Genomic DNA, 20,951 nt, shown 5'->3' with positions numbered 1-20,951 from the left:
CCGAGTACCTACGGCTGGCATAAGAAGCCGCTAAGATATATCTATGGACTCGCTACGGACTCCTACGGACTCGCTACGGACATTCTCCGAGTTTGAATCAAGGGAAAAACTCGGGAGAATTCGTGAGTAACTCGGGAAAGTGGGACAGGTCCTTAACACAAACTAATGATTGAAGAATTCAGAAGCTTTGCTTTTAGTAAAAATATATCTTTTGAGGGATTTACCATTGTTGGGACTGAATTCTAAAAATTTTGTGTGTAAAAATGCAACAGCATTTAATCTAAAAAGTATTGGCATGTTGTAATCATGAGCTGCATGTTGACATAATATGTTTGCAGAAAATAAATACGATTCTCACACCCATAAATATCTATGGTGTTTGTGAATGGTGGATTCCTTCAGAGCAGGATTTGCCCAAAGGGTCAAGATTTGCTTTAATGAAACAGTCTCTGGTGTACACGGTGAATAAATTCAGCACTGTGTGTGTAACTCTGCTGCAGCAGAATGGATACAAAGCCTTCTTCTTTCAAAGTAAATAACTCGTTTTTAACCAGTGTTCCTAACATCTGTGATCCCAGCTTGACACTCTGGTGATTACCTCTCATCACTTTGTCCAATTGGCCATCAGAGACGCACGATACCCATATCCATTCCACTACCGTCACTCAAAAGCAAATTTATCCCACTCCACTGAAGCAAATATTAATTCCCATTAGGAAGTGCCATGATAAGAGATTCCCTCATTGAAAATTGTAGAAGCAGGTATACATTTCTATTATCACTTTGGATGTGCAGTGCATGTTGTATGTGGTTATGTGTTTACAGTTATGCAACAGAAACCTTGTGCACACAATGCATTGAATGTCCAGTATATTGCTCTGCCACAGTTTCAGACAACTGGCCTAGGCCCCCTGCATTGTTATTTCACCATGCATTTTACACATTTATTTCTAGGCCTATCTGTCATTCAGTACTATGGGGGGTCCCCTCCTCCCCCTGATCAATACATGGATAGAATTCCCTTACATTCCCTTAGTCCTTACATTTCAACCCCGCCAGCCTTCGCATTCAACACATCATTCTCCAATGTTTCTGCCATACGAAATGTGATCCCACCACCAACCATCTAGCCTTTGTCCATCCATCTGCTAATCAAATTCCCCCTTGAATGGTGTCTTACTTAATTTTATAAGCAATAAATGAAATTATTTGTTAAAAGATTGGATAAGATCCCGATATTGTGTGGAAGTGATACAAGTATGTCAGTTGGAAACTGAAGACATTGTACTTTTTAGAATTTTGGTGATTTTTTCATTGTGGGTTATTCTGCAGGTAATGTCAGTTTTATTCTCCTACATTGTGTTAGTATTAAGCAGTGTCCCCACAGTGCAGTTGCGATACAATATGCCTGAAATGTAGATGTTATTTTCTGGTCACTTAGTTCAAGGCCACTCGTTCAAGGGTATTAAACAAGGGTGACTCGGGAATCCTGCAAACCTTTGATGAAACACAGGTTTCCAGCTGCACTTCTACAAATGGAAAGCTTCTCATTTCAGACCTGTTGACAGTTGGCAACCAGAGTTGAAGCGCAGGGAAGATAAACTGGGAGCAATAGTTTTATTAAATGATTTAAATGATTATTAACTTACTTCACCACAGAATATTTTAATAACTTCTCACACTGAAGGGCTGTCCCACTGCGGTGACCTAATTGGCGAATTTAGAAGAGTTTGCCCTCGACTCATACTCGCAGCATGGTCGACATGAGGTCCTAGGAGGACTTTGTAACTCTCCTTCATGCTCGAGTGTAGTCCCCGCGTACTCGAGGCCTCAGCTAGGTCGCACCGTATTTTTCAACATGCTGAAAAATGCCAGCGAGTAAAAAAAGGTCGCCATGGAAAAAACAGATATTTTTTTTACTCGTAGGTTTAGTCGAAGTAGGTCGTAGTAGGTCAGCATGTTATTCGTAGGTAATCGAGGATAGTCGAAGGTAGTCGTAGATAGTCGTCAACATAGTCGAAGGGAGGTCGAAGGAGATCGAAGGAGGTCGTCTTCACTCTCGACTATTCGGTGGTCCAATTTTCCCGAAGCTGGTCGAAGCTAGTCTTCAACATAGTCGAAGGAGGTCGAAGGAGGTCTGAAACATGACACTTTTTCAAACTCTCCTAAACTCTTCTAAACTCGCCAATTAGGTCGCCGCAGTGGGACAGCCCCTTGACTTTTACCAGAGACCAATGAAATATTACTCAACTCAATGCTGTTAATATTCTAGAGACTGCAAAATCTGTCTGTGGGGATTCAGACATATGGATCATCAATGGCTGAGGCCACAAGTGAAGGGGATGTTTTAACTTCTTCTTCCACAGAAGGCTGTGGTGGCCAATTCACTGGATCTTTTCAAGAGAGAGCTAGATATAGCTCTTGGGGCTAAAGGAATCAAGGGATATGGGGACAAAGCTGGAACAGGGTCCTGACTTGGATGATCAGCCATGATCATATTGAAAGGAGGTGCTGGTTCGGGGCCGAATGGCCGAATACTACCCCACCTCCCTCCTCCCCATTTCCCGCATCCTCCTCCCCTCACTCCCATTCCCTGCTCCAACACCTACCCAGGTAGTAGAGTAGAGCCAGGACCTGGAACTCTGCCTGGTTCTCGTTCTCGGCCTGGCTCTGGCTGTAGGCGGCCGAAGCACTCACGGACGTGGGCCTCGACGGAACCGGACTCGCTGTGCTGGGGGCGGGGTGAGGGTGGCGGGCGGCCGAGCCAGAGTTGCCCGCAAAGCAGGAAGCGGAGGCTGTGCTGCAGAATGGTGGCGGCCGGGCGGCCCCCGAGGCACTGGTACATCTTGACCTAGGCCCCGGGCTTGGGCTAGACTCCAGCCCTCAGCTCGGCCTCCGCCTGGGATCCAGTCCAGGCGCTGACTTCATCTCCGGGCTTGTCCCTGATGCCGAACCCAGGTTCGTCCTTGGTTCCAGACCCAGTCCCCGGGCTCGGCCCGCGGCACCACCACCCCCCCCCCCCCCACCAGGTACAGCGCAGCCGCAGCTCCTCGGGCACGGCGCCACTCCTTCACCATGGGGGCGGGACTGCTGCTTGGGACGGAGCTGCTTGGGGCGGGGCTGTTTTGGGTCTCACCGAACATGCGATTGGAAACCTCCGCCTCGATGGCGCAGGAAGGGGCGGACTATCCCGGAGAGTGACAGGGAAAGAGACTAATCCGCATGGCGCCAACCGGCAGGAGAAGAGATCGATCTGCGCACGTGCGGTTTTTAAGATTTTTAAACCTCGCTAACTTTTACGACATTCAACCGATCGGAATGAAACTTGGTGGACTCGCAGCATAGGAGAACGGTGAGTGAACTGGTGAAAAATCATAGCGTTATCGCAAACCGTTATTGCGCAAATAGAAAGACCGCCAAACCGGAAGATAACAAGATCAGTTTTAGTTATGTATAGAAGATACAATTATAAAGATGAAATTTGAATTAAGTTATTGCAAATACTTTTATCCATTCCCTTTGATTTGGCTATGGTCTGCTTGACATTGTTGCATTTCTGATAATGGTGATAATGAATAAGCCACTTTTCTGGTTGTTGTACTTCCGTGGTGATTTATTGAAACATTTGAACTGTGTTGGTGCAGGGTGGGTGCATTATCATATTAGGTATGTGGATAGAGGAAATCTTTGTAGTTGAAGGAACTGCTGATTATGATCAGATCACAAAGTGCAACAAAGCAAAGTATCTCTGCTGTATTTAGAACGTTGTGCAATCTGTGTGATGATTCTTGAACAATAGTTATCCGTACCAATGAACTAGTTATGCAATACTTCACTAAAGAGCCTTTGTACCATGGTCTACTGTGTTGATATATATGTATGTTCATGGAGCTTCTTTTTATTCTATAAATGGGCATGCTCAATTGTATTACTGGTCCAGCACTCTTTCAGAATCAGCCACATGCCACAGAGAGCTGTGTGCTTTGGAAAAAAATAACTTGACATCTACCAGTGAATGATTGTATATTACAACACTTACATTAATCTATTAGTATTTCTGGTGAGGCATTATTTGTGCATTACTGTAAATGGATTGCTGACATTTTAAGTCATTTTCAACATTGCCATGTTTATCTTTATAATGTAAATGGAAAATGTGGCAGACACCTACGTCATGTTATCCAGCAACTTGATCTAATAATCCAGAACTCGTTCAGTGGGTGTGTAAACTGCAATATGTGATGTCCATAAATATCTCACTGTAAAATATAGGAAATAACAGCAATCGCGGAACAATCCATTAATTAATTTGTCCTTCATAGTTCAATAGACAATAGACAATAGGTGCAGGAGTAAGCCATTCAAGCCAGCATCGCCATTCAATGTGATCATGGCTGATCATCCCCAATCAGTACCCCGTTCCTACCTTCTCCCCATATCCCCCTGACTGCTATTTTGAAGAGCCCTATCTAGCTCTATCTTGAAAGTATCCAGAGAAGCTGCCTCCACAGCCCTCTGAGGCAGAGAATTCCACACACTCACAACTCTCTGTGTGAAAAAGTGTTTCCTCATCTCCGTTCTAAATGGCTTATCCCTTATTCTTAAACTGTGGCCCCTGGTTCTGGACTCACAACATAGGGAAAATGTTTCCTGCCTATAGCGTGTCCAAACCCTTAATAATCTTATATGTCTCAGTAAGATTCCCTCTCATCCTTCAAAATTCCAGAATATACAAGCCCAGCCGCTCCATTCTCTCAGCATATGACAGTCCCGCTATCCTGGGAATTAACCTTATGAACTACACTGCACTCCCTCAATAGCAAGAATGTCCTTCCTCAAATTAGGGGACCAAAACTGCACACAATACTCCAGGTGTGGTCTCACTAGGGCTCTGTACAACTGCAGAAGGTCCTCTTTGCTCCTATACTCCACTCCTCTTGTCCACTCCTCTTGTTATGAAGGCCAACATACCATTTGTTTTCTTTACTGCCTGCTGTACCTGCATGCTTACTTTCATTGACTGATGAACAAAGACCCCTAGACCCCGTTGTACTGCCCCTTTTCCCAACTTGACACCATTTAGATAATAATCTGCCTTCCTGTTTTTGCTACCAAAGTGGATAACCTCACATTTATCCACATTAAACTGCATCTGCCATGCAGCTGCCCACTCACCCAACCTGTCCAAGTCATCCTGCATTCTCATAGCATCTTCCTCACAGTTCACACTGCCACCCAGCTTTGTGTCATCTGCAAATTTGTTAATGTTACTTTGAATCCCTTCATCTAAATCATTGATGTATATTGTAAATAGCTGCGGTCCCAGCACCGAGCCTTGCGGTACCCCACTAGTCACTGCCTGCCATTCTGAAAGGGACCCATTAATCCCTACTCTTTGTTTCCTGTCTGCCAACCAATTTTCTATCCATGTCAGCACTCAACCCCCAATACCACGTGCCCTAATTTTGCCCACTAATCTCCTACGTGGGACCTTATCAAATGCTTTCGGAAAGTCCAGGTACACCACATCCACTGGCTCTCCCTTGTCCATTTTCCTAGTTACATCCTCAAAAAATTCCAGAAGATTTGTCAAGCATGATTTCCCCTTCGTAAGTTTGTACGTTCTCGGAGCAGAATTAGACCATTCGGCACATCAAGTCTACTCTGCCATTCAATCATGGCTGATCTACCTTTCCCTCACAGCCCCATTCTCCTGCCTTCTCCCCATTACCCCTGACACCCTTACTAATCAAGAATCTGACAATCTCCACCTATCCATTGAATTGGCATCCACAGCCGTTTCCACAGATTCGCCACCCTCTGTCTACAGAAATTCCTCCTCATGTCCTTTCTAAAGGTGCGTCCTTTTATTCTGAGGCTCTGGTCTGTGATCCCAGACTCTCCTACTAGTAGAAACATCCTCATCCACATTCACTCTATCCAGGCCTTTCACCATTCGGTAAGTTTCAATGAGATTCCCAATCTTCCTTTTAAACCCCAGTGGGAACAGGCCGAGTGCCTTCAAACGTCATCATATGTTAACCCAATCATTCCTGGGATTATTTTCATAAACCTCCTCTGGATCATCTCCAACACCAGCGCATCCTTCCTCGGGTATGGGGCCCAAAACTGCTCACAATACTCCAAATGCGGTCTGACCAGTGCTTTACAAAGCCTCAGTGTTACATCCCTGTTTTTGTATAGTAGCCCTCTCGAAATAAATGCTAGCATTGAATTTGCCATCCTTACTACTGATTCAACCTGCAAATTAACTTTTTGGGAATCCTGCACCAGCATTCCCAAGTCCCTTTGGGTCTCCAATTTCTCAATTATCTTCCTATTTAGAAAATAGTCTTTGCATTTATTCCTACTACCAAAATGCATGCCTCCACACTTTACTATGCTGTATTCCATTTGCCTCTTCACAGCCCACTCTCCCAACCTGTCCAAATCATTCTGCATAGTCACTGCTTTCTCTACACTACTTGCCCCTCTACCTATCTTTGTATCATCTGCAAACCTGGGCACAGAGCCTTCAATTCCCCCATCCAAAACATTTATATACACCAAGAAGATTAGCGGCCCCAGCACCGACCCCTATGGAACACTGCTAGTCATTGGCAGCCAACCAGAAAAAGCCCCCTTTATTGTCACTCTTTGTCTTCTGCCATCTAGCCAACTTACTATCCATGCTTGTATCTTCTCTCTCATATCATGGCCTCTTATCTTCTTTAGCAGCCTCGCGTGCGGCACCTTATCAAAGGCCTTCTGAAAATTCAGGTAAACCACATCCACTGACTCTCCTTTGTCCATCGTGCTATTTACTTCCTCAAAGAATTCCAACAGATTCACCAGGCAAGATCTCCCTTTTGCAAAACCATGTTGAAGGCGGCCTTCTTTATCGTGTGCTTCGCAGAAACCTCGTCTTTTATAATGGACTCTAAATGGACTGTTATTATCCATATGGTTTGGATGTTTGTTTATGACTCCTATATGGTCATTTTGTAGTTTCTTGTGAACATCTCATCAATTTGTCATGTACTTCATTATTCTGTTATGTTTTCACCCATTAAATTGGTCAGAACCTGTAGCTAGTGAGGGTCAGAAACACATTAGAAGCCATTTGAGAAGGGTATTGTGATGATGTTCAGGGGGTTCTGATGGGAAGTGGGTGGGAGGTTAGTGGTCTGTGGGTGGAGGGCATTGTGTGAAGATGGTGATCAAGGGATGCTTACATCAAAGAATGAAAAGCATTGAGGGTTGGTGTGAATGAGTGAAACATATTGGCTCATGAAGTAACACTTCTGCTTGTCCTGACTTACAAAGTGTACTGTAAAGATGCCTGCTCTGAGTAATTCAACCCTCTTTTTTTTGCTGCCAAATTTCCTAAGGACTGGGAAGTGGGATCAATTATCTGCAGTTAAAACTAGAATGTGTTAAAGAAAAGGCAAGCAGACTGGTTATAATTCTCTTCCTGTGAACAGGTTGGTTGCCCACACCATGTCTCAACTCCATTAAGATCAGCTTCTTCTTCTTATCGAGTCCACACACAAGATTAGAAGTTGTTCAGCCAGAGCTGAACACACTTCTTGGCATCTGCACAATGGTGTCTGTCTTGCGCTTCTTGTGCTTCTTGTGCGTGGTGGTGGAAAGATTGGTTGAAACAGGGCCGCGACGTGAACGCTCTTTCCTTGGCCCCAAGATCAGCTGTAGGAGACTGTTGCTAGATTTCTGTTCCAAACTCTCTTCACTTTGACCTTCGACAGACCATGTCCATCCAATGTTGTGAGTTGACGTGAAGCCCCTTGGTCTCTTGCCTGAGAACTGCTACCTCCCAGGTTCAAGAACAACCTCTTACCATTAATCATCAGGCTCTTGAACTACCCAATACAATCTAATGTGCCTGGAAAGCAAGTGAGAATTTCATTGTTTCATTTCATATCTCATGCATACGATTGGTTTGGTTTATAGGTTTATTATAAATGTAATGTATACCAAAATACTGTGATAATCTTTGTTTGCTTGTTATGACAAATAAACACTTTTGAACTGCTCCTGCTTTTTAGAGGACTTCCTGTCAATATTTTTGAATGGTGAAAATCACAAAGCTGATCAACTTTTTTGGTCCATGGTGAGATTGATTTGAAAAAGCATCATTGAAGGTGGAAGGAGTTTCAAAGTTTAACTGGATTAACAGGTGGACTATAAGCATCCATCAAGAATAATTGTGTGAGCTATAATCCCTGAATGGTGGAAGTTACTTGATGTTTTGTCAGGGTAGATGCAAGGAATTTAACTTTTCCGTATTAACGTTAATAAGGAGAGCAAAAGCCAATTGTAAGCCCATTAAAAGAAGATCAGCCGTTCAAGTTATGCTGATCTGCCCCAGTCATCTCTTTCCTGCTGTTTCCCCATAGTCCGTCTGTTCCCTGATCTTTCAGAAATCATCTATTTCTACTACAGAGAAAGGTTGGACAGACTTGGGAATTTTTTTTCTGGAACGCCGGTGGTTGTGGGGAGACCTGTTTCCTCAGGGTGGAAATATCAAAACATAGCTTTAAGGTGAGAGAGGCAAAGTTTAAAGGAGATGTGTGGGGCAAGTTTTTTTTACACAGAGGATGGTGCATGCCTGATAGAATCTGCCGGGGTGATGGCTGAAGCAGACACGTTAGTGCTATAGAAATAGACTTTTGGGTAGATATATGGATATTCAGGGAATGGAGAGATATGGGCTATGTGCAGGTAAAGAAGTGATGGTCTTGACATTATGTTCGATGCAGATATTGTGGGTTGAGGGGCCTGTTCTTATGATGTACAGTTTTATGTTCCATGTTCCTCTTTAAGTACCCCAATGATCCAGTCTCCACACCCTCCAGGATAGAGATTCAATGACCTTCTGCAAGAAGTTCCTGTGCACCTTAGTTTTAAATGATTTCCCCTTAATGTCATAACTATGTTCCCTTCTTTGAGATTCTCCCACAAATGGAAACATCCCAATCTCTACCCTATCATACCTCTTCAGGAATTTTAAAACTTTCAATGAGATCATCCCATATTGTACTGAATTTCAAAGTATATAGATCTAATTTCATTCAAAGTGTCGTAAGTGGTAAAAGCTTTACGGTCAAGGCTGATGTTATTGGGTGAAGTGAGATTTAAGTTAGTTATGCTGATGGATGGATAAGTGGGAAATTCACATGGTGCTGACTTTTGAAATAAATGATATTGTTGATAATAGAATGAATTGGCCATAATTTCAAAGTGCAAATAATACAGCAAAGCAATATTTAAAAAAAAGCTAATGGGATATTGGTACTTATGCAAAGAGGTTATTATGCTGCAGCTTAGCAATGTATTTTGTAATACTGTATTATAACAGTCTGTATTACAAATTCTGTTGGAATACTCTATGCAATGCTATCATTTAAAGTCAAACTGTGTTGGTGGTGAATCTGTGGAATTCTTTGCCTCAGAAGTCTGTGGAGGACAATGGATATTTTTAAGGCATAGATAGATTCTTGATTAGTACGGGTGCCAGTGGTTATGGGGAGAAGGCAGGAGAATGGGGTTAGGAGGGAGAGATAGATCAGCTATGATTGAATGGGAGTAGACTTGATGGTCTGAATGGCCCAATTCTGCTCATATCACATGAACAAACAGAGAGGTTGTGGGTGAAACTTAATGATCTAGGTGTAAAGATTAGAAAAAGTTGAAAATGTGCAGTTTTCCATGATGCCAATAAATAATTTCACCTGAGATGTGTTCCAATATTTCATACAGAGTATTAAGTGATATAAATGGAGAGAATGACCTCCATGAAAATGAGTAGACTCGATGGGTCGAACAACCTAATTCTGCTCCTGTGTCCTATTATTTAAATGATCAGACGAGAAAGGCTTTAGAATTAGTGAAAATGAATTTACGATGGATATATATTATAATAAATTATATTAACATTCCAGAATGTTATTTTATTAAAAATGTAATCAGATGTGTAATCAAAATATAATCAAATATATCAAAGGTGGTTAAATTGAATATTATAGAAATGCTTTCTGAAAAATACATTCTTGAATTATTATTGTTGCTTTCAAAAGACTACATGCTACTTAAGCCAAAAAACAAGACTTTATTTCTAAGTACCAAAAGGAATTGTGCACATTTGTCGTTAGCTTAAAACTAAATATATATTCTAAAATGGATAGTGCAGATAGATTGTTTAAGAAGGAACTGCAGATGCTGGAAAATCGAAGATAGACAAAAGTGCTGGAGAAACTCAGCAGGGGAGGCAACATCTATGGGGCGAAGGAATAGGCAACGTTTCGGGCTAAAACCCTTCAGACTGATGTAAGGGTGGGTGGGGGGGGGGGGGTGGGGGGCTGGAAGAAGAAAGGAAGATGTGAAGCCAGTGGGCTGAGGGAGAGCTGAGAAGGGGAGGAGAAAGTAAGGACTACCTGAAATTAGAGCAGTCACTGTTCATACCGCTGGGGTGCAAACTGCCCAGGCGAAATATGAGGTGCTGCTCCTCCAATTTACGGTGGTCCTCACCCTGGCCATGCAGGAGACCGAGGACAGAAAGGTCGGATTCGGAATGGGAGGGGGAGTTGAAGTGCTGAGCCACCGGGATATTTCGGAGGGAAGAGGAGAACTTCTTCAAATACCTTGAGGATAGTGCAGATAGATTGTCGGAATTGCGTAGAAATTGCAGGCACTTCTATTTATATTTACTTTAGTTTAGTTTAGAGATACAGCGTGGAAACAGGCCCTTCGGCCCACCAAGTCCACGCCGATCAATGTTTACCCACGCACTAGCTCCATGTTATCCCACTCTTGCATTCTACACAATAGGGCAATTTACAGAAGTTAATTAATCTACAAGCATGCACATCTTTGGAATATAGCAGAATACCGGAACAGCCGGAGAAAACCTTTGTGGTCACAGGGAGAATGGACAAACTCCGCACAGAGGGGACCCATAGTCAGGATTGAACCCGGGTAACTGGTGTTGCAATGCAGCAACTCTACCGCTGCGCCACTGCACCAACTACTTGTTAAAGTACAATATAGTTAGTGAGATTAAAACCATATATCTTAATGTATTGTAACAATTGGATAGATATTTTCACATACATATAAATGTCTTATGCTTTAAGTTTTTAGATACTATGTTCATAAATAAGCAATATGATTTATTTTTCCCCAAGAGCAAAATGCAAAGATTAAAATAAACCTAAATATTATATTGATCTCGAGCAAGTAATGTAGAAAGTAATGTACTTGCAAAATCATTAAATACCACTCAAAAATGGGTTGCTTACAGCACATAACTTTTTAGAAAATCTATGAAGTGTAAACCACTGCTCAGTGGCAGCATTTTTGCTCTGATTTAGAAGCTTGTAGAGGTAACCTTAACTCAGTATGTACTTCAGTATGTAATCTAGGTTGGCACTTCATAGTATTACCAAGGCTTTACATTTAAACATGATTTTGTTTCAGATGAAACATTAAACCAAGGCACCAGTCTGCTAGTTCAAGTGGTCGTAAATGATCCTTTGACACTGTTTGAAAATGAACAGTTGGGCCGGTTTGGTGGGTATGGATAGAGGTGGGGGTTAGTCAATGTTTATTATTTAACAAACTTTGCCGTTTCATTTGGTCATTTATTTTATTGATGTTTGTGCGATCTTGCTTTGTGCAAAGAGGCCACCAAAGAAGACTATACTTTTTAAAAGTCCATTATGGTACATTGCTCACATTTATGGATATTTTGAGAATATAAAACAAGCAATATAAATGCAACAGTAACATTTACCAGTTAGTAGCTGTTGTTGAAGCTGAGGGAAATGTTGGAGAGCAAGTTGTACCTTGTCATATGATGCTTCCTTTTTGCTTGGGTTGCAGTTTGGATCTGGTAATGCTGTTTATGTTGTGAGATCAATGAGCGAGAGAACATGAACCGGGAAATTCAAATGGGGTTTTCCTCTCTGCACCACTGAACAGAAAATGATTTGATCCATATCCATTTTGGAATTATAATCATTTTCACATGGAATTTCATCCTGCTGGTAACTTGTCCAGGCACTTCTGATTGCGATTCCTTGTACGCGTAATGTACTTCCCCTTTAATTGCCATTAAAAAGGGGTTTCTTGAAGCAAGATCTAGCCCAGGGCTGTTAAACTGACCTGGATCCCCCTTTTACCACCCCCACCAGTCTGCTGTCGTCTGATCACCTCAGCCTCCTGGTGGCCACGACAGCCCCAATCATGTGACCCAGGCTCCAAGAGACCCTCCATCACCCTCTTCTTCCATGATTTACAAGGATGTTGCCAGGACTAGAGGGTGTGGGCTAAAGGGAGAGGTTGAGTAGGCTGAGTCTCTATTTCATGGAGCGCAGGGGGATGAGGGGGGATCTTATGGAGGTCTACAAAATCATGAGAAGAATAGATCGGGTAGATGCACAGAGTCTTGCCCAGAGTAGGGGAATCGAGGACATAGGTTCAATGTGAAGGGGAAAGATTTAATAGGAATCCGAGGGGTAACAGAATCCCTGAAAGGGTGGTGGGTGTATGGAACAAGCTGCCAGAGGAGGTAGTTGAGGCTGAGACTATCCCATCCTTTAAGAAACAATTAGACAGGTACATGGATAGGACAAGTTTGGAGGGATATGGACCAAGCGCAGGCACGTGGGACCAGTGTAGCTGGGACTCCTATATGTCTCCTATAAGCTCTGGTCTCCATGGATGACTCTACCTTCCCAAACACTCTGATCCAGGGTTCATCTTGACCACGCCCATCTTTTTGCCCTGACTTATCAAAATAACATCATGGAGTCATTCAGCACAGGACCACCATGTCCAAGCTGATCATCAAGTAGCCATCCATTTACTAGTCCTGGTAATTCAACTGCTCATCTACTTTTTTAAACATTACCTGGCACAAGCCAATCCCTCGGAGAGTGTTTGACAGGTAATCGGTATAAACTGCAGAGGGTCCAAGTTCTGTGGTGGTGGATCTGCACCTGAAATTTGTACTGGCACTTCGCATATTGACCCTACAACAGGCTGTAAACAGCACCAAAATAATTTCCAGGCTGATTTCAAATACCAAAAATTGGAGATTTTAACTATTGTTATTTTTAAAAATCTTAAATTAAAATCCTGGATCCATGAAAATTACTGTGAAGCTGATAAATTGTCTTTAGACTTAACTGATCTCCACTGCCCAGTTTATGGAAGGAATTAGCTCATTAACAACCGGATTGATGTATCTGTTCTTTGGTTAAACACAATTATGAATGGTAGTGGACTGTTTAAAAGCTAACCGGAGGCAGGGGCATTTTCTCAGTAGATTTCGAGGTCCATCCATCTGCAGCTGCTGCATCAAGGGTCAATCTTCATGGGATGAAAAGTGCGAATGTTCACTTGCTTTATTCGTGGAATGTTAATTATATTCAGAGCCACACAGATGGTGAAGCATTCCGTGAATGCAGACGGCAGCAAGACCTTGACAAGACTGAAGCTTGTGCTAATTGCTGGCACATAGCACTAATGCCAGGCAATGACCATCTTCAGCAGGAGTGTCTGGCTACCTATCCTTATTATTTAGCAGTGTTAGTACAAATTGAACCTCCCCACCTCCCATCAACATCATGCATATTATATTTAAGCAGAAACTTAAGTGGAGCTGCTGTATAAACACTGCAACTACAAATAATCCTGTGGGAAGTGATGGGCCTTATATCCCAAGGCCAGGTCTTTGGTGAAAAGTTGTGTAGCTGTCCTTTTACCTGAATGAGTGTATCTCCAATTACACTCAAGATGCTTGAACTCAATACGTGAACAAAGCACCAACTGAATTGGCATACAATTCACCAATTCAAACTTTGACTCGCTGTACCACAGCTGCCACTTGTAACTTTGACATTCGCAAAATACATTGTACCAAGTCTTTGATGGCATTTCCCAATCCCACGACTTCGACGATGCAGAATGACAAGAGGACAGAACCACAGACATCACCACCTGCAGGTTCTTCTCCATGTCATACACCATCCCAATCTGCAAATGTATCACTGTTGCTTCGTTATTGTTGGGTATATATATCGTGGGACCATCCTACAATAATCTAGAGGAACCATTACCACAGGGGGTAAGGATGTGGTCTGTCTCTAGGGCTCGAAGGCTATTGGGAATGGAAAATAAGTGATGGTCATCCCCATTTGAATACCCCATGAAATTATTTAACAAGCTCCTCAAATGTATGAAATTGCTGTAAATAGTTCACTGGGTAGCTAGGAATAACTGAAAAATATAGTCCTTTCCAACGACATCCACATCCTGAGAATACAGAACTAAATATGTGCTTTTGGTTCATAGTGGGAGAGGGAAGTATTTGGCATTCCATTAACTTTTAAAGAATCTGATTTCTACAATTGTCAATCGCTCTTTTTAGAAACATAGAAACATAGAAATTAGGTGCAGGAGTAGGCCATTCGGCCCTTCGAGCCTGCACCGCCATTCAATATGATCATGGCTGATCATCCAACTCAGTATCCCGTACCTGCCTTCTCTCCATACCCTCTGATCCCCTTAGCCACAAGGGCCACATCTAACTCCCTCTTAAATATAGCCAATGAACTGGCCTCGACTACCCTCTGTGTTTTTGTTTGAGGAATCCTTATAAAGCATTGGATTAGAGTGTAAATTCTTAATTGGCTCGTACTATCGACAAAACAGATTAAATCTGAGTTTTGAAAGCATCACATTCATTAAAAAAAAAGGAAATAATTGAAGCTGTACAAAAAAAGTAAATCAAAATAATCCAACCATTTGTAAACTTTTATGGAAGTGTAAACATGCAAGTTGAAGTAACTTGGTAAATATGTAAATATACACAGCTTTTAACAAATTATGTTTTAACCCAATGCTCAGGAACAACAATTTTCCTATAACCGTCAAGTTCTTGAATTGACCTGCACAACCCTAATCCTACCACAGCAACGGAACACTACCGACCGCCTCTTCTACTACCATGGACTTGTTTTCTAATTCCATTTAATACTAATATATTGGCTTTATACAGTCTTTCTTCTTTTCACTGTTTTGCAGAATATATGTATATATATTTGTATCTGTATCCCACCAAATTTGTGCAAATGACTGTAAACGTGACTTTACTTGGTACTGCTACTGCAAATGCCTTCAACGTCCCGAATCCATGATTGCTGGTAGAGTATGGTGCTTTTTTGGGGACCTCACATTTTTAAAAAGGTGTATAGGTATAGATTTATTATTATCACATGACCCAAGATACAATAAAAAGCTTTCATTTGTGTGTTATCCAATCAAATCGGATAACACTATACATTAATATAATCGGGGGAAAGCAAGTGCAACAGGTAGGGCAAAGAGAAAAATACCAGTGTGCAGAGTATAATTCGTTTGCAGAGATTTCTTCGGAGATTACAAAAAGTTAACCATAAGGTTAAGTGTGAGAAGGCTATGGTATGAGAGTGAGGCACTTTCACATCCTTCCTATAGTGTAAGGTCCAAATGCACAGCGGATTCTATTTGTGGACTAACCAAAACATTATACATTTTCAGTTTAGCTTCTCTGCCTTGTGTCAAATATCTCTAATTCTGCAGACTGTGATGCATCAAAGACAAGTGATTGGAAGTGGTCTTGATTTGCACTTTAATATGCCATTTATCAGCCCCTTCCTGAAAATTGTCTTGTTCTTGCTCCATGGAATTGTGAAGGGAATTAAACATTGGGCTATTGTTCTCTAAGTGAATCCTTATGCCTGAAATCTGCCCATCCCCACGCTGAACTGTATTCACACAAACTATTGATCACCAAACTTCCCTTCCTGGTCCTTCTGTCGATTAATGGTTCTCATCAATTCAGGCCCTCCTCTCCATCAAATCTGCTGTTATTGACCCAGACCTCAAAGCCACAATCCTTGCAAACTTCCACTAAATCTTCATTCCCCCTTTCCTCTTCAAATTTTGTGTATGTTTATAAGCTCTCAAATTCCTGCCCATTTAACCGCAAAAAATATGAAATCTGCTTATTTGAATCGCAGATAGACACAAAATACTGGAGTAACTCAGGGGGACAGGCAGCAACTCTGCAGAGAAGGAATGGGTGACGTTTCGGGTCTCAACCCGAAACGTCACTCATTTCTTCTCTCCAGAGATGCTGCCTGGCCGCTGAGTTACTCCAGCATTTTGTGTCTATCTTTGATTTAAACCAGCATCTGCAGTTCTTTCCTGCTTATTTGAATCTCTCCAAACAGATGTCTAACTCCTCCACCAGAGTAAGGAGGTCAGTAACAGATAGACCTGACCACTGAGGCCCAGAACATTTTTGAAGGTGCAAATTTGATTTAAAATTTATACATCTTAGTTTAGGATGGTAGATTAGGAATAGATTAGGATTTTAATGGAGTGCGATTTTTGCCATCAAAGGTAGTTAAAGATAGGATCAGTCTTGAAGAAGGATCTAGACCCAAAATATCATCTGTCCATTTCTCTCCACGGATGCTGCCTGACACGCTGATTTTCTCCAGCATTTAGATTCCGGCATCTGCAGTCTCTTGTGTCTGCATCAGTAATTGTTGGCAGATGTAGAATTAGTAAGTACTTAGCCTTAATATTTTTAGAAATTATGTTGGTAGTTGGTGGTTGAGCTTGGATACGTGGCTAGGGAACCTTAGTGGCTGAGAGTTAGGCAAGAATTGCGAATTTGGCTTGGGCAGTCATTGTCTTGATGATGATGCCTTTTGGACAACTATAATTTCAACACCTTCAGTTAATTGATCATTTCCTGCGCTCATGGTTCAATTCTTCTAGTGTGTCCTGATATTATTTTGTTTCTTTTTCACTATTCTTCCTGACTTAATCTTCTGTTGTTCAATACCAATGCACAATTATTCCTTTCATGCCATGCGTTGGACCTGCCAGAAAGCATCCCGAGTCTGAATGTTAAAAGCTCATAAATCTCTTAACTTTTCACAGCTCTGATGGAAGGTCATTAAACTGAAACAGAACACCACAGATGCTGCCTTATCTCGAGTATTTCCAACATTTTGAGCTATTCCAGATTTGTCGCTCTTCTACGTTGAATATAATAAGTTTAGTTACAGCAGTAGCAATGCACAAAGTCATTGTCTTAATGGGCCAGATGTGGTGGGCAGAACATGCCAGTGTTCCCAGTTCTGCTTCCTATTCACTTGCGGTTGTGCTACTAAAAGTCTATGTGGAATAGACCGTGTTTATTTGTGGTACTCCACCCAGCCATAGGACCTGACCTAAAATTCCCTCTACCTAGTAAATTGTAATTTGAGAGAAATGTTTATTTCAGATGAAAGGAGAGGAACATTTTCCTTGCAGAAAACAGTAAGGCACTCTGATGTTTATCGAATATAGAGCACAAAGATTTAATAAACATCTCCCTAAACTGTATTTATATAATACTCATTATCTGACCAGTTTGAGCAGTTGGGCGCGGTGGCGCAGCGGTAGAGTTACAGCCTTACAGCACCAGAGACCCAGGTTCGATCCTGTCGACGGGTGCTGTCTGTATGGAGTTTGTACGTTCGCCCCGTGACCTGCGTGGGTTTTCCCCAGGAGCTCTGGTTCATTCCCTCACTCCAAATTGTGTTCAGTTCTGGGCACCATGCTATAGGAAAGATATTGTTGTTGGAAAGAGTGCCGAGAAGATTTACAAGAATGTTACCAGGTCTCAAGGGTCAGCTATAGGGAGAGGTTGAGCAGCTGGGACTATTCCCTGGACCATAGAAGGTGTGGGGTGATCTAATAGAGGTGTGTAAAATCATGAGAAGAATAGATCGGGTGGATGCACAGAGTCCATTGCCCATAGTGGGGGAATTGAGCACGGGAGGGCATAGGTTTAAGGTGAAGGGGGAAAGATTTTATAGGAGAGGGGTAACTATTTCACGCAAAGGGTGGTGGGTGTATGGAACAAACTGCTGGAGGAGGTAGTTGAGGCAGGGACTTTCACAATGTTTAAAAAGCAATTACATGGATCGAACAGGTTTAGAGGGATATCGACCAAATGCAGGCAAGTGGGGCTGGTGTAGATGGGACAAGTTAATTGGTGTGGGCTAGTTGGGCCAAAGGCCAAATTAAAAGTTATTAAAATCTCTTTCCTTGCTGGATCGTATCTGCGGTCGCTCTGCGGCCTAACATCGTGGAACTGGAGGTCTTGCTCGGGATTGACTTTGAGTCTCACCATGGGGCGTGGACTTCCCATCGGAGCCAATTCCTTGCATGGGATCGACATTCCATCCGCGGCCTGCGGACTTTAACATCAAGGAGCTCGCAGTCTCGGGTTGAGACCAAAGTAGGAAAGCTCCAAAAGCCGCACGATGTTCGACTAGCCCCGACCCAGGGTCAGTTTGCCCGGCGCAGGGGAGCTGAGATTCTTCCCCCCCCCCCGATGCAGGAGCTTGATCGCCCTGACGAGGAGGCCCTCCTCCAGCTACGGGAATGAACTATGAGTCAACAAGCACTGTTGATAGACACACAATGTCCCACTTAGGAGACCTAAACAGCAACCTCTGGTGACCTTGCCCGCCACCCAAAAAAAAATCAAGGTCGAGGTGACCTGCAACCTCCTACCACCTCCCACGCATATGTTGAAAACCTTCCTCGACTATGAAGAAAACCAGCTTCGACTAGATCTGCAACTAAAAAATTATCCATTTTTAAAATGGCAACCTATTTTTAGTTGAGGCCGGTTTTAAACATGATGAAAAAATAGCAGCAACCTAGATGAAGCCTCGACCACGCGGAAACCACTTTCGACCATTAGGGAGAGTGACCAAAACCTCCGGTGACCTCATGGAAACCTTGGGTGGTGGGCAAGGTCATCAGAGGTTACTATTTAGGTCTCCTAAGTGGAACAGGGGCTTAACTCAGTGGGTCAGGCAGCATCTCTGGAGGAAAGGCATAGGTAATGTTTTGGGTCAAAACCCTTTTTCAGATTCAAGAAGACGAACGCATCTGAGGAAAGGTAAACGTCACCTATTCCTTTACTCCAGATATGCTGCCTCCTCCAGATATGCTGCCTGACCCACTGAGTTACTCCAGTTGAGTAAAGGAGCAATAGGTCATTTTACAGTTGCACAGGGCCCTAGTGAGACAACACCTGGAGTATTGTGTGCAGTTTTGGTCTCCAAATTTGAGGAGAGTGCAGCATAGGTTCACAAGGTTAATTCCCGGGATGGCGGGACTGTCATATGTTGAAATAATGGAGCGACTGGGCTTGTATACACTGGAATTTAAAAGGATGAGAGGGCATCATTGAAACATATAAGATTATTAAGGGATTGGACACGCTAGAGGCAGGAAACATGTTCCCGATGTTGGGGGAGTCCAGAACCAGGGGCCACACTTTAAGAATAAGGGGTATGCCATTTAGAACGGAGATGAGGAACAACCTTTTCACCCAGAGAGTTGTGAATCTGGAATTCTCTGCCTCAGAAGGCAGTGGAGGCCAATTCTCCGGATGCTTTCAAGAGAGAGTTAGATAGAGCTCTTAAAGATAGCCGAATCAAGGGATATGGGGAGAAGGCAGGAACAGGGTACTGATTGTGGATGATCAGCGATGATCACAATGAATGGCAGAGCTATCTCGATGGGCCGAATGGCCTACTCCTGCACCTATTGTCTATTGTCTATTGTTCAGCATTTATTTCTATCTTCGGTGCAAACCAGCATCTGCAGTTCCTTCCTACACAGGCACTGTTGATATTCATTTATCAAAAAAAAAATGTTGTTAAGGTATGGGCATCATTGAAAGATGTTAAAGAATGGGGAATAAATAGTAATGGAAAATGGTGGCTTAATGAATGAAGACAAACTAAAAGTTCATGAAGACACAGATTATGTATTCTGGAATGATTAAGAGGAAATCATAAAGCCTTAGTTATCCAGTGTGGGGGAAAAAACTCTTCATCCCACCATGTCCATGCCAGCCATCAAGTACCAAATCATACTGACCTAATTTCCAAACATTTCGCCCATGGCCTACACCAGAGACATGAAGATTATCCTGGAAAGCAGAAAATATAGAAGTGTGGGATATGCTCAAGAAACTGGATCAATCCAATTTTAGGAAAAGCTGCAAATTTGGTCAATATGAAGGTAGGATTTGAGTATAGCAGCAGGGAGGTTCTACTGCAGTTGTACAGGGTCTTGGTGAGACCACACCTGGAGTATTGCATACAGTTTTGGTCTCCAAATCTGAGGAAGGACATTATTGCCATAGAGGGAGTGCAGAGAAGGTTCACCAGACTGATTCCTGGGATGTCAGGACTGTCTTATGAAGAAAGACTGGATAGACTTGGTTTATACTCTCTAGAATTTAGGAGATTGAGAGGGGATCTTATAGAAACTTATAACATTCTTAAGGGGTTGGACAGGCTAGATGCAGGAAGATTGCTCCCGATGTTGGGGAAGTCCAGGGCAAGGGGTCACAGCTTAAGGATAAGGGGGGAATCCTTTAAAACCGAGATGAGAAGAACTTTTTTCACACAGAGAGTGGTGAATCTATGGAATTCTCTGCCACAGAAGGTAGTTGAGGCCAGTTCATTGGCTATATTTAAGAGGGAGTTAGATGTGGCCCTTGTGGCTAAGGGGATCAGAGGGTACGGAGAGAAGGCAGGTACGGGATACTGAGTTGGATGATCAGCCATGATCATATTGAATGGTGGTGCAGGCTCAAAGGGCCGAATGGCCTACTCCTGCACCTAATTTCTATGTCTATGTTTCTATGATAGATGATGCTGAAACATTTAAAATGAGAACCACGATAAATTGGTCTCTCATGGAGAGATATATAGATATATAAAAGCAATAATTTAGTAAAAACATATCAACTCATCTAAACTTTTAGACTGAAGACAATTGTTCAAAATCAGCAA

The 20,951-nt window shown here is 42.6% G+C and overlaps 1 protein-coding gene and 1 long non-coding RNA gene across 4 annotated transcripts in view; one reads left to right on the top strand and one right to left on the bottom strand.

The window, feature by feature from the left end:
- ror2 (receptor tyrosine kinase like orphan receptor 2) overlaps positions 1–20,951 on the top strand; it is a 266,348-nt gene that overhangs the window by 182,768 nt on the left and 62,629 nt on the right. The window lies entirely within an intron of this gene.
- LOC116970997 lies at positions 8,691–13,638 on the bottom strand. The gene is made up of 3 exons (XR_004411378.1): positions 13,628–13,638; positions 12,707–12,708; positions 8,691–8,804 (listed from the first exon to the last, which is right to left on the bottom strand). It is a non-coding gene; the product is annotated as an uncharacterized LOC116970997 (long non-coding RNA).

Source organism: Amblyraja radiata, chromosome 3, assembly GCF_010909765.2.
Source record: "Amblyraja radiata isolate CabotCenter1 chromosome 3, sAmbRad1.1.pri, whole genome shotgun sequence".
Taxonomy (NCBI): domain Eukaryota; kingdom Metazoa; phylum Chordata; class Chondrichthyes; order Rajiformes; family Rajidae; genus Amblyraja; species Amblyraja radiata.
The sequence above is the reverse complement of the archived record's forward strand: the minus strand, read 5'-3'. Positions and strand labels throughout refer to the sequence as shown.